This window comes from Desmodus rotundus, chromosome 3 (assembly GCF_022682495.2).
Source record: "Desmodus rotundus isolate HL8 chromosome 3, HLdesRot8A.1, whole genome shotgun sequence".
Classification (NCBI taxonomy): Eukaryota; Metazoa; Chordata; class Mammalia; order Chiroptera; family Phyllostomidae; genus Desmodus; species Desmodus rotundus.
The window spans coordinates 160,792,768-160,805,720 of record NC_071389.1 but is presented as its reverse complement, the minus strand read 5'-3'; the positions used below and the strand labels follow the sequence as shown (position 1 = coordinate 160,805,720).

Genomic DNA, 12,953 nt, shown 5'->3' with positions numbered 1-12,953 from the left:
AAAAGGTTTTCTAAAATACAAATTCCATTTTTTTGTAATGCACCAGAAGAAAACCAGTATCAGCCTCCTCGGTCTTATTGAATCCAGTGAATGTATTTCATTCCTCCTCTGATTTGCTCTCATCGGCATTCCACACTCTTCTCACCCACAGCCCCTCCTTCCATAGATTCTCCTTCTTGACTTCTGTCATGCCACAATCTCTTGGGTTTTCCTGTGTTTTTTTATTTCTCTTCAGTCTCCTTTGCTGGTTCATTTCCTCCTGCTCCTTCTTTAAATGTCTGTATTCTTCAGGGCTCACTTTCCCAACTCTTCTACCATATACAGTATAGCTAAGTCTTTAACAGCACAGGCTATGTGAACTGACTACCCAGGTTTAATTATGTGCTTTAGTGTTCAATAGCTGTCTAACAAATTACTATAAACTTTGCGTCTTAAAACAACACTCATTTAATATCTCACAGGTCTGTAGGTGAGAAGTCTGCATGGAGTTCAGCTGGGTCCTCTGCTCAGGGTGTTAACAGGCTAATATCAAAGTTTTGGCTTGGTCTAAGGGCTCATTTGGGGCTTGAGGTATTCTTCCAAGCTCATCCGTGTTGGCAGAATTCCATGTCTTGTGGTTGTAGGATTGAGGTCCCCATATTGTTGATGGCTTTTGGCCCCGGGGCTACTCTGAGCTCTTAGCAGCTACCTGTGGTCCTTTGCAATACAGCCCCTTACATGAGCCTCTCACACTTCCCATCTCCGGTGTCAGGAAGGCCAGTTTCTTTTAAAGGTATCAACTGTTTTTCTTGCTAATTTTGATTAACTCAAAATCAGCTGATTAGTAACTGAATGTTGGGAATTACATCCCATCACATTTGTAGGTTCTGCCCCACAAAGGAAAGGAAACTGTACAGAGTATGCACACCAAGGGTTGGGAATGGTGGAGGCCATCTTAGAAGTCTGCCTATCACACCCTACTTCTGCCTTTTCCTAGCTGTGTGAATTTGGGCGAGTTGTGTAATGTATCTGTGCTTTGATTTTTCTCAGCTTTACAGTGGGACACAAATAGAATATTCTTCATAGGATTATTATAAAGATTAATTGGGCTGGTGCATGTAAAACCCTAGAAGAGTTCTTCATACAGAGTAAGAGCCTGCAACTATTCAGGTGGCATTTTAATTTATTTTCCCCTCAGAGATATTGCACCCTCTCCCATTGCTTCAATGTTACTGATATTCCTATGACTTCCAAATTTATATCTCCAGTCAGTATCTCCTTTCTAAGCTATAGACACTTAAAATTTCCTACCTCACATCTCCACTTAACTTTGTAACAGCAGTCCAAGTGTAGTTTCTCTAAATCTATGAACTATGATTTCACTTGCAAACTGGATCCTTTCTGATGATTTTTATCACAGTCAATAGTACCCTTTCATGAAATCCCTTATGCTTTTCAGTTTCCTGTGCCCTTTCTACCATTCATTCATTCATTAAAAAAAAATTTGGAGAATCTACAATGTGCAAAGCATTGCGGCAAAAGATGTAACAGTGTAAAACAAATACAAATTTTCATAGAACTTACACTCGTGAGAGACACAGATTATACTCTATTCCCCAAAACCTATTAAAACAAGCCATTTTCTCAATCTTTTAAGCTAATACTCAAGTCAATGTCACTCTCTCTTTCCTGAACTTAGTTCCTACATTGACTCTTTCTCTACTTTCTCTTCCCCTCAACAGAGCTACCATCTTCAAGGAGATCTTATTAACTCACTCCTTGCATAAATACTTTCATTGGCTTCCTATAGTATCTGAGACAAAAACCAATCTACTTCATAGCCTGCCATGGCCTTGCCTAACCTTTCTAGATTTATGCACCCCAACTCATCCCTCCATTTCTGTTTTAGCCCTGATGGCCTTCTTCTTGCTCCCCACCAGCACCGCCCTGCCTCATGCCTCAGTACCCTGCCCCTGCCAGTCCTCCTAAAATGGGCACCCTCTCCCTTGTCTGCTCTGTGTTTGCCTGATAACCCTTAGCTAAAATTTTTTGCCCTATGAGTCTCTCCTGATCTCTTTAGACTAAACCAGAATCCCCACTACACTGAAAGTACTATAAAAACCTTCTTCATGACATTTAATATAGTATAGTTACATACCAATATGTGTCATTATTTGATTAATATCTGTCATCATTCTGAGGGAAGGACAAGATTCAGCCATATGAAAAATAGATCTTACAATTGTGCTTTGCTTATGAAGGAACGTGGCATGTATTTTAAATGTAAATGCTATTCTCAGAATGTACATTTGATGGGACAAGCTTCTTATGTAACTACCTTTGTATCAATTTAGACCAAGGTTACCCTGCTCATATTTAGAAGGGAACACATTTATGGCCATGAAGGTTACTGAGGACTGGAGCAAGAATGTGAAAAAGTGTTCTACAAACTATTAAATTCAACACAGAATTGTTGTTGTTGTTTTTGTTGTTAATGTCACTGAAACATCAGTTTGTCTAAATACTTGAGTTAGGTTGAACTTAATCTTTTTGATTGTCCACAGGTACTTTATTTCCTCTACCAAATATCTCAGATCTACCTGTTTGTTTTTATTAAATGTACATCTTTGTGTATATGTATTACCATGTTGTACACCTATTAATATGTGTACAGACATATGGGATATGTCCAGAGATATGCAGCCATGTAATATGAAAAGAGACATTTATTGAAGAAAATACAAGATGACAAGAAACATTGTACATAGGATGATGACACCTCAGTCCCCTTCAAAGTAGGCACCTTGGGACCTCACACTGTTCTCCCAGTCGCCATGAGCTGCCCCGTCATATTTTCTTGAATCTCATAGATTGTCTGAAACCTCGTCCCTTTCAAAGGTGATTTTAGTTTTGGGAAAAGCTAGAAGTCACAGTGTGACAAATCTGGGCTGTAGGGGGCTGAGTCACCTGGGTGATCTGATGTTTTGCCAAAAAACTCTGCATGAGGTGTGATGCATGATCGGGTGCATTGTCGTTATGAAGCTGCCAATCACCGATTGCTCACAGCTGCAGCCTTGTGAATCACATGAATAGTTTCTCCGGAGTAATGTTCAAGCTTAACACAAAAAGTCTGATGCAAAAAAAAGATTCATTGCTCTACTTGCTCAGTCATTTTCAATATGACAGTCACACAGTATACATACCCATTCAATGGCATTTACTGCCCCCACTGACTAGTACAGTGAAGTCATCATTGTTCAGGCATGTGCATTCCAGTCCACTGTCCTTGGCTGCCAAGTTACATCAATGTTGTGCAAACTGTTCTCGTTATGTTAACAATTGTTGGAATTTTTCTGGACAGACCTCATTTATATGGTTTATATGGTGTATATTCAGGCTCCTCTAAAATAAATTCCAGTCTCATGTTCCGTATCCTAAAATGGGGCTATCTTAGCAGTGTTATTATGGATTTACTTAAGATTTTTCAATACAATTCAGTAATGCTGAATAAGATGATACTTCATAGATTAAACTATCAATTGTCTTCGCAAGCCACAAAAATGTCAAATTCCTTTATCTTAAACGTTTTACTGATCACACCTTGGCTGGTATGGCTCAGTGGATTGAGTGCCGGCCTGTGAACCAAAGGGTCGCTGGTTCAATTCCCAGTCCAGGTTGCGGGCCAGGTCCCTAGTAGGGGGCATTCAAGAGGCAACCACATATTGATGTTTCTCTCCCTCTCTTTCTCTCTCCCTTCCCCTCTCTAAAAATAAATAACTAAAATCTTTAAAAAAAAATTTACTGATTGCATAAAGGTGTTTTACAAATGTGCCAAAATTTTATGTAATATTCAAAACTACAAATATAAACTTCTAGTTTATTAAACTATAACTCATTTATTATAGGAAATATTAAAAATCATTGCTAAAAGTAGAAACATCTTTATCTTTAAGCTAACTGACTATAATTTTATCATCATTGATTTACAGATATCTACTTTGGATCATTTCTGAAGCTGAATTCAGAACATTAAGGTAAGCTGTTTATTTGGGGATGTGTGTGACTATTTTGGTTTCAAGCAATAAAATTATGTGGCACAATTGCATGTAATAGATTATTCAAACATATTTCTAGTTACTGAGCTAGAAAATTTCTGGTCTATGAAAAACACTCAACAATATTGGTTCCATTTTATCATTTCATAATATTTTTCAATTATAGAAAATATCAAAACATATGATAAACTGTTTGATGAATACTTGTTAAATGACCTGTCAGTATTCACTCTGAAAATGCCCATACAAGTAAATCACTGTGCAAATGCACAGAGCAATTAAAGACAAACTATTACTGAATAGTTTCGTGCTCCATATTGCTGAGTTAACAGAAAGAGTTTATCAAATGTGAAATGGTGTGATGGGAACGTCTCATTGAATTAACAAAAATAATGATAATAAATGTCAAGAGCAGTAACAATACTATTTACTTCATGTCATAATTCGAACACCCTACTGAACATTTTACATATGCGTTATATAATTCTCAATTTCATAAAGCAAAGGTATTATTATTGTTATTATTAATTGCATTGTTCAGTGAGAAAACCGAGGCTTGTCTAAGGTTATACACCTGCTAAGTGGCATACTCACCAGCTGAAATCTATCTAACGTCCCAGGTTTGGTTTCCTACCACTATGTTAAACTACGTTGAAAAGATAAGTGTTAAGCAGCACTTTGTGAAGTTTGGCTTGAGGAGATAATGAGAAGGGAACTCTTTGCTATGTGAAGACCACTAACAAAAGCACGAAAGATGATAAAATAGAAATGCACTGTCCTAGAGTGACAAGTTGGAATGAAGAGAACTTGAGGAAAATGTAATAAAAATTATATAGCCAGAGCAGACTGAGGTTAAAAGGTTACAGGTATATTTGGTAGATAAAATTGATTGTTCTAGTTTCATTGTCAATGTCCTCTACCAGCAAACTACTAAGTTAAATTTTTTACTGTTGTAGTTGAGTATAAGAACCAACAATCTGGTCAGGGCATCAGTTTTTAAAAATGAACAACAACAATAAAAATACTAGAACTAGGAGGGATCGTTGACAGGCATCGAGTCCTGTCAAGGCATGAAGTGACTGCCTACTCGTGCTGGAAGCAGTGGATACAGGGAGGCGTACTCTTGCCAGAGACATGACCGAAAGCAAATGTGAGTTTTTTTTATGATAGGCCGGGTAAAAATTTAAGGGAAAGGAAAAACAGAGATGATCTTAAGTTTGCTCCTATGGAAAAAAGGAAAAAAATATTCAAACTTTTTTTGTTAGAGAATAGAATGCATTTGGTTTCTCTCTTTTGCATTGGAAATATTGATGGGGACTTAACATTCATATATCCTATAAGACATAGTAAGTTAAATGAGAAAAAGAAGTGATGATTGGGTCCTAATTTTATTAACTGTATTTATTAAAGACTTTAGAGTGAGTGCTTTACTATGAAAGGATGAGTACAGCTCTGACCAGTGGGGCATGGTCCCACAAAATGAAAGGTCACTGGTTCAATTCCCAGTGAGGGCATGTGCCTGACTGGGAATTGTGGGTTGTGGGTTCCGTGTCCAGTCGGGGCACCTAGGAGAGGCAACCGATCCATGTATCTCTCTCACATCAGTGTTTTTCTCCCTCTCTTCCTCCCTCCCTTCCCCCTCTCTAAAAAATATAAAATAAATGAAAGAATGAGTATAAAAAGAGAAACACATGGCACTGATTTTAAACTCTATTTTCAGTTAAACATTTTAAAAATGAAATGTAGCTATATAAGATTGAACAGTATATGTCAGATGATGAAACCTGTATAATAATTTTGCTTTCTCTGCCTAACTAAATTCTCAAAGATTTTGTTTGTTTGGGATCTTTGTTTGACAATATAATGTTGATTTTTAAAAGTAAGTACATGGAAAACATTTATTTTAAATGCTGACAATGTTACTTCCCTTACTTGAAGCATATTTTTTTTCTGTGGGGCATTATCATTATCCTGTCAACAATGCTTCAGGTAAAATAAAATTTTAAATCACTTGTATTTCAGAAGCAAAACATTCATTTGCTGTGTAATGAAACAAGAGTATGATAAACAGAGAGAAAGAAAGAAGGGAAACTCTACTTAGGCTATAAGTTACTTCATTTGGAGTGATGTCTCTCAGTAACACTGGCCCACAATACTGTAATGTTTTTATGATACTGTACCAGTTTTTTTTCCAGTAGAAAAATAAAGGATGAGATTATATATGCTACAGGATTGTAACCTTCTTACATTTTAGTAAACATCTTTACTCAGAGTATATTTTCAAATGCTTGTCCAGTAGGTAAATGCAGTGGCAAATTCTGGCCCTCTCACAATACTTTCAGTGGATATGACTTAACTTTTCAAGATGTTTCCAGCCTAATAAAAATGTGTAAGCAAACTATTACAGCATAGTGTAATTCCTTGATGTGGAAGCACAAAAATGGTATTCCTTCTTCCGATGGAGTGGATCCAGAGTTACTTTTCTTTCAATTACCATTGGAGGACAATGTTACATTAGTTTAAGGTGTACAGCATAGTGATTAGACACTGATTCAACTTGTGAAATGACCACCCCAGTAAGTCTAGTACCCACCCAACACCATACACAGTTATTTGAGTGGACCGTGATTGCTCATAACTATTATCATCAAGAAAATGCGGAACTTTAGATTATAAATGTAAGAGAAGATGTACCTTCTAAATTTATATTTGAGCTTAATTATGTCTATTGATAATATAAAGGCTGTATAAAGACTACAGTGAGGTAGGCTTTGGATTTCTTAGAATTTGATTCTCAGAGACAATTATTCTTTCTTCATTTAGAGTCTGGAGGAGAGTCTTTATATAGTGCTATCAGTATATTTTTAGAAGACAGGGATTTAAAGTGTGCAGCATAATACCCGTGGTCTGCTACTTTTCTTGACATCAGTGCCATCAACAACAGTACTTGTTAAATGCATTTAGATGTTTAGTGGAAAACCTAGTACTTTGGTAACAGTTTTACTTAAGGTGTAAAGTCCTTGTTGTATAGGCAATGAGATGTATTATTTCAATTTTTAAGAATGAATTTGGGTGGGTTTAAAAATATAGGGAGAGTTCTCTTTTTTGGCAGCTGTTAAATTAAAACAACTCTAAAAAAATAACACTTAAAAAATGCTTTTCTGAAATGGTAAGAAAGAATCCAAAAGGACAAAAACAAGGTGAAGGTAGCAACCCCGAGGTAAGCAAGGGCTAAGCTGGGAACCGAAGATGAAACCTGCGGCTAGCCGGAGTTGGAGACTGATAGCAGAGCCTCTCAGAGAGCCAGGGCCCTAACTGACAGCACTCAAAGACTAAGGGTGTAACAGGAAATAAACCTACCCCTGAGGAGACGCATTAAAGAAACATGCCTGTCTAGACTTCGCCACTGAGTAAAGAGCAAATTAGTGTCTAAGTGCTCAATCAGAGGAGCTCTTTAATTTAAAAAATGCACGCATATTTTGAAAAACTTGGAAAGTGAAAGAAATAGCTCATAACCTCATATCTCATAGGAAAACTTTTGTTAATGCCTTGAGATATTTTGGAGCAATGTATACATAAATTTTGATATCCTATTATTTTTACTTCATCTTCTATTGTGTTTCCATGCCACAAACTCTTCAAAAACATTAGTTTAATGTTGTACCTTATATAATTATGCCATTTCTCATGGTTACCTAGTTTTTTCTAATGTTCTACTTAGAAATAATTTTACTGTTAATAACTTTGTAACATTTCCACATCTATGTACATTTTACTAAAAATATGCTATGAACATTTGTGAGATTTTTACTTTTTAAATTTACACTATGGGTATTTGCTACTTTAGCATTTCCTGATCAATCTAATCTTGAACTACTGCCTCAGACCCCTGATGTATAAATCTGTTACTCTGCCAAAGTTCACACTTGAGCGCCGCCCAGGACTGTTGCTGTACAGCGTGCACTCCTTGGTTGAGTGAGTGTAGTGGCTGCGGTCCCCCAGCACTCAGCTCTGTGTTCTCTCCTCTCCACCATCCACACTACTCACGAATCTCTCTTTACTAAACAGTGTTACTATAAATGTATGGATTTCCTAACATCAAACTGCTCTTTCACCCCAAAGAGTACTTTTCTAATTCTTTTGGAACTAGATTTGCTAAGATTCTATTTATTATTTAGTACCTATGGCCACATCTTTATTTTTTTCTTCATGTTCTTTGTTTGTTAGATTTGGCATCAGAGTGGTAGTTGTAGGTTTATATAATGCAAATGGTAGCCTAAATCATATTCCATAGAATACAATGCAAACATGGAAAATTAAAGTCAAATATAACAACAAATTGCCATTATGTAGCATGGTAGCTAATATTTTCAATGACAGAATCAGTACCCAAACCCAAACCTATTGCAACAATTATAAAAATGAGCTCAAACCAACAAGATAAAATGTTTCAGATATAAATACAAAATTTCTCTATTAAACTTGAAAATATACTTGTAGAAATGTGGGGTGTTAGGGGTCTGACTTGACACCAATTTATATAAATTACATAATCATACATTTAGGAAGACAAGTGTTATAAGCACCCCAGAGTGTCCCAGCTGCTGATGAAGCTAGCGTCAGATTATACTGCATTCATGAAACAGAAAAAGGGTGACATTTCTCTCACCGTGCTTCAGAGATTCTTTCACAGGTGCAAATTCTAGTGTCTGACAGACTTGTACAATATGTAGGTCTCTTGTTCTTAAGGCCTACCTCCCCCCTCTTTGGTCTTTGGCATTTGTCATATCCATCTGATGTCCTTTGCTGCCTCTGAAGGGTAACAGATGAACTTCAGGAGCCAGGGAGTCTCCTCCACGGCTTCCTGAAGTGAGCAACCTTATGGTTAGGAAGCCACATTCCCCTCTTACCCCAAGTGAGCTGTTACCACTTCTGTGATGGCATCGCTTCGTTCTACCAGGATACCTCTTGCAAGACTTTGATCCCTGGGCCAGAGCCTCCAACTACAGTCTGTGGACTTATCTAAACTGGTGGGAAACTCACGGTTCTCTCTGTGCATCATGAAGGCTCGTGGGAAGCTAGTATGCACTTTGCCCTCTTCTCTCACTCTGTACTTTTTGGCATCTCACAAACGACAAGGCTCCAGGCCCTGGCATCACTGGAAAGATCTGCTGCTCAGTCACCTGTAAGCAGGAAAGGAGAGTCAGCACTCCACGTTCAAAATCACTTGCAAATCTTGAGAGGGTTTTCTGTCTGCCTCTCCTCGTGCTACCACCACCCAACAGAAGAGGGGAGAAGTGTGAATCTCTTTTTTTCTCCATAAATCCTTCTCACTAACTCTTTCTGAAGCTTCTTTTAAAATTTATTCTATGTTAAAAGATCCCAGAAAACCATTTCTTCCTATTTCCTACCAATGAACTAAATGCAGACTTAAGGGAGGCTTCTTCGCAACAATTAAGGACTGGACCTGGCTGAGGCTAGGAAGGAACATTTTTGTCAAATTTTTATTTTATATTGTTAAAACCATTTTTATTACTTGTCATAGCTCAAATTAATCATTTTCTACCCTTTTAAAGTGCTATAGTTGACAAATTTAGTTATTTTTTCATGTGATGCATATGATATATATGGTTCATTTTTACATGTTAACAAGTGAAAAGGTGGTCATTAAAATCTTTTCTATTGATGTATAATTGACATACAAAAGGTGATCATTTTTAAAATGGCAATAGTTATCTTCAATTTTGCTTAAATCCAGATCATTGTTTTACCTCCAGAAATGGTTTATCACCTCGTCCTAGCTGTAAGTTTAGGCAGAGTCATTGCCCACTTCAATTACCTTTCGGTACATCCCGAATGTGGTACTAGGGTGTGGAATTTCCGGTGGTCTGCTGACTAGTGCTCTTTGTCACCAAGGTTCCACCCTTTTCCCAGCAGGCCCTTTAAACCATACATGGGCACTGACTTTTTCTTTTGAAAAAGGGACATTGATTTAGTCATCATATTAGCTGAGGGACAAACTTGGTAGGAACTAAGAAATAGAAGTAGGCTATTTCTTTAGATATTATAATCATATACCTATATTTACTTACTCTAAAGCCTGTTATGGTCATTTACATACATCGTCATTTTTACCCTTCACAAATGCCTGTGAATAGATAGTTTGTGCAGGCTGACAGAGACTCATAGTAGAATGATGAGATGATACAGATAGTACTTGGTTAAGATACGTAAGAATTGGCTCTGAAAATGTGCTACGTAACACAAAATAACCTGCCCACACTGGTAATGATTGAGGGTCATCACTGGGAGAAACGGTTATGCTAGTGAAGGGTGATGAGAAACAACATCAAGTGTGGTTGTATCCATCAAAAATTACATAATCCACATAAGATGTAGATGAAATTAACATGAAGAATTATTAGAAACAAGTTAAGTGTTCGGGTGTGAGGTGCTGATCACGGAAACTCAGAGAGAGTACAGTTGAGGATGGCGTGCCAAGAGAATGATACCCGGAGAAAACAGCATGTGGGCTGGGCTCTGGGGAGAAAGGATATAAAACTGGGCTGAGCTTTCAGCTCCTCCATTCACTGTTTGTATTTTCTTGGCATATTATTTAATCTCTTTGAATCAGACATGGACATTATGGTAGAACAAAGGGGCAATGCCTATTTACTCACTTCAAAAGTTGTGAGAATTAAATAAAATGTTTTATATAAAATACTCAGAATGCTTGGTAGAAACAGAAACCCTAATTACCGTCATTTGTCTTTCTTCTCTTCTCTTTGAAATACGGATGTGTGACAGAAGGAAATGAAAGCACTAACAGACAGGCAGGGAAAATATTGGGAGCCAGGGCAGGAGCGTAGGAATGAACAGGGTGGGTGCAGAGAGCTTTGAAGACACAGGCTTATCTGCAGAGAAGCGGGAGCAACATATTCTTAGTTTCCAAAGACATCCTCTGCATTACTTTCTATCTTGATTTACAATTAATAGTCATATTTCTTATTTAACTATGAGGTCTTGGTTGCTTTGTTTTTAGTTATAGCTGTTTGTTTTTACGCTCCATAAACCTGGGTGAAGTTCCTTGCATATAGACACTGAGGAACTATTATTCATTTGTGTGTTCATTAAATAAATATTTATTTAGCACCTACTTGGTGAATAAATTCAGGTGGCACAGGAAATGTGGAACCAGACCATGAAACCCATTGGATTTAGATATCAAATTTTGAAATTTATAGGATAGAAAATAATGTTTTGTGAACTAATACAAAATAATGTTAAATGTAAACTGTAATTGAAAAATAAGATTTCAATTAAAAAATAATAAAACAATTTAAAATTAACTAAAAGAAAATGCCTTGTCTTTCTTTTCCATTCTTCCTGATGCTTCATTCTCTACCATTCTTTGTTTTTCACTTACAGTTTATGTTCAATATTATTTTGTATTAGTGCCATGTGTTTTTGTACTAGTTTCACGTCTACCCACCTTAGTGGATAGACAATCATATACTGTACAGTGTTCTCTCTGTTATTTCAAGTGCCCATGAGGCATACAAGTACGTAGTTATTACAGTATTGCTGACTGTAATTCCGATGCTGTACTTTACATCCCTGTATCTGTTGGGTAACTAGCATTTGTACTTCTTAATCCCTTTGCCTTTTGCATCCAGTCCCCAATTTCCCACCCCTTGGGCTTCTATCAGCCTGTTTTCTGTATCTATGGGTCTGGTTCAGTTTTGTTTTTTTGTTTCATATTTTTTACATTCCACATATAAATGAAGTCATATGATATTTGTCGTAATCTGACTGACATTCACTTAGCCTAATACCTCTAAGTTCATACATACTGTCACAAATTGTAAGATTTTATTTTTTTATGGCTAAATAACCTTCCATAGTATGTGTACTACCACTTTTTTATCCATTCATTTATTTTTTAAATATATTTTATCCACTCATTTATTGATGCGCACTCAGGTTGCTTCCATATCTTGGCAATTGTAAATAATGTTGCAATGAATGAAAGGGTGCATTTATTCTTTTAAATTGACGTTTTGCTTACTCAGATAAATATCCAGAACTAGAATCACTGGGCCAAAGGGCAGTTCCATTTTTAATTTTTGGAGGTCACACCACACTGTTTTCCACAGTAGCCACACCAGTCTGCATTCCCACCAACAGTGCACTAGGGTTCCCTTTTCTCCACATCCTCACCAGCACTTGTTTGTTGACTTATTGATGACGGCCATGCCGACTGGTGTGAGGTGATATCTCTGTGGTTTTAAATTGAACTTCTCTGATGATTAGTGATGTTGAGCATCTTTCCATATGTCTGTTGCCCATCTTTATATCCTCTTTGGAGAAGTGTCTATTTATGTCCTCTGCCCATTTTTAAACTGGATTTTTGTTTTGGTGTTGATTTGTTTGAATTCTTTGTAAATTTTGGATATTAACTTTTTTTTTTACTTTCTTCACCTTTATTTTTTAATATGGGAAATTACATTGACTCTGAAACACTAATAAACCTCTCATTTCTTTGAATAGACCCCATTTGGTTATGATACATTATCCTTTTTATATACTCCTGGATTCAATTTACTAATATTTTTTAAGAAATTTTGTGCCTTGACCAGTTTGGCTCAGTTGATTGGATATTAACTTTTTATCAGGTGTGTCATTTGGAAAATATCTTCTTTTATTTAGTAGATTGTCTTTAAAAAAAAATGGGACTACATCAAACTAAACAGTTTTTGCACAGCAAAGGAGACCATCTGCAATTCTTTAATCAGGAGTGTCAAACTCATTTGCTCCGTGGGCCACATCAGTCTCACAGTTGCTTTCAAAGGGCTGAATTAATTTTAGGGCTCTATAAATGTAACTACTTCTTAACTGTTAAGGAGTAGAAATTACATT

At 36.7% G+C, this 12,953-nt stretch overlaps 1 protein-coding gene across 3 annotated transcripts in view; it reads left to right on the top strand.

The window, feature by feature from the left end:
- Window positions 1-12,953, top strand: part of CNTN1 (contactin 1) — a 303,517-nt gene that overhangs the window by 80,281 nt on the left and 210,283 nt on the right. For all 3 annotated transcript variants that reach the window (XM_024575713.4, XM_053921618.2, XM_045184291.3), the window contains exon 2: window positions 3,969-4,013. The gene's annotated coding sequence lies outside the window, so the exon portion shown is untranslated. The remainder of the gene's footprint in view (window positions 1-3,968; window positions 4,014-12,953) is intronic.